This window comes from Colobus angolensis, unplaced genomic scaffold (genome assembly GCF_000951035.1).
Source record: "Colobus angolensis palliatus isolate OR3802 unplaced genomic scaffold, Cang.pa_1.0 Scaffold65, whole genome shotgun sequence".
In the NCBI taxonomy this organism is placed as follows: Eukaryota; Metazoa; Chordata; class Mammalia; order Primates; family Cercopithecidae; genus Colobus; species Colobus angolensis.
This window is the reverse complement of record NW_012120154.1, coordinates 3,729,922-3,731,715: the sequence shown is the minus strand read 5'-3', so window position 1 is coordinate 3,731,715 and position 1,794 is coordinate 3,729,922.

The window sequence follows — 1,794 nt, the reverse complement described above, 5'->3', positions numbered from 1 at the left end:
GGCGACCCCCTGGGCCAGCTGGCCGCGGTAGCGCTCTACGCCGTCGGCCAACCCGCAGATCAGCGTGTCCCGGTGCACCAGCTCGGGTCCTCCGCCGCGCTTCCTCCGCAGTCATCCAGAAGGTGTCCACAGGAGGTGCAGCAACCCCTTTGGGTGCACGTGTTTCGGCTTGGGCGCCTACGGGTAGTCGCCGGCCGCCCACGGGTAGTCGCCGGCCGCCCACGACAAGCTGTAGGGCCACGCGGGGCGGGAGGGCTGGCCGTGGATCAGCTGTAAGTCCGCGTTCTGCAGAATCAGAGGCTCTGAGGACCGCTCCAAGGGCGCAATGTCCTTGTTCTCTGCGTCGCGCACGACGTTCAGGGCCGCCGGCTACCAGAAGCGGCAGTAGGAGTGAATGGAGGAGGTGGCACTGGGCGCACCCAAGGTCTAGGCCCACTGTAGTGCTCTTTATGGCTGCCTGTTCCTTCCTCCACCTCCGCTCTCATACCAGCTTAGCGTTGCCGCTGCTGGGAGCTCTTTGCCCTGGCCAAGAAGGACCTTGTGGGCAGGGGACTCCCAAAGGCCAGGAGTGCAAAGTCATGAATCTCACATGCCTTGCAGCCCGTTCCAGGGTTCAGGCATGCACATTCATCCAGGCTTCTGGGAGTCTAAGAATGCATTACTTTCACTCAGTGGTTGCAGATCTGTCAAAGGTTCTAAAATCCTACCAAGCTGAGTTTCGCCATTCAGGGATCATACAAGAGTCTACAATTCAGTTGTGCAATTCTATTCTGAATTATATTCAGAATTAATTCAATTCTGGCTGGGTGCGGTGGCCCATGCCTGTAATCCCAGCACTTTGGGAGGCCGAGGGGCGGATCACGAGGTCAGGAGATCGAGACCATCCTGACTAACACGGTGAAACCCCATCTCTACTAAAAATACATAAACAAAAAATTCTATTCTGAATTATATTCAGAATTAATTCAATTCTGGCTGGGTGTGGTGGCCCATGCCTGTAATCCCAGCACTTTGGGAGGCCGAGGGGCGGATCACGAGGTCAGGAGATCGAGACCATCCTGACTAACAGGGTGAAACCCCATCTCTACTAAAAATACATAAACAAAAAATTAGCCGGGCTGGTGGCAGACTCCTGTAGTCTCAACTACTCTGGAGGCTGAGGTGGAAGAATGGTGTGAACCTGGGAGGTGGAGCTTGCCATGAGCTGAAACCACGCCACTGCACTCCAGCCTGGGCAACAGAGCAAGACTCTGTCTTAAAAAAAAAAAAAAAAATTTATTCAATTCTGAAGGTTCTGAATTCAGGTTTGGCAAGTCTAGGTCAGATTCCTAACAGTTTCAATTCTGTGAGACTCTGCTTCCAAAAACTGAGGATTTTCTGCATCTGAAGAAGGTGACATCAGGCTTTAGAGAGGCACCTCTGAGCCCTGGTGAAAACCCCAGGGCCTTCGAGGAGGTAGTTCTGTTCTGTTTGTTTGTTTGTTTCTTTCTTTCTTTCTTTTTCTTTTCTTTCTTTCTGTCTTTCTTTCCTTTTTTGTTTGTTTGTTTTTGAGACACAGTTTTGCTCTGTTGCCCAGGCTGGAGTGCAGTGGCACAATCTCTGCTCACTGCAACCTCCGCCTCCCGGGTTCAAGCCGTTCTCCTGCCTCAGCCTCCCAACTAGCTGGGATTACAGGTGTGCACCACCACACCTGGCTAATTTTTAGTAGAGACGGGTTTCACCATGTGTTGGCCAGACTGGTCTTGAACTCCTGACCTCAAGTGATTCACCTGCCTTGGCCTCCCAAAGTGCTGG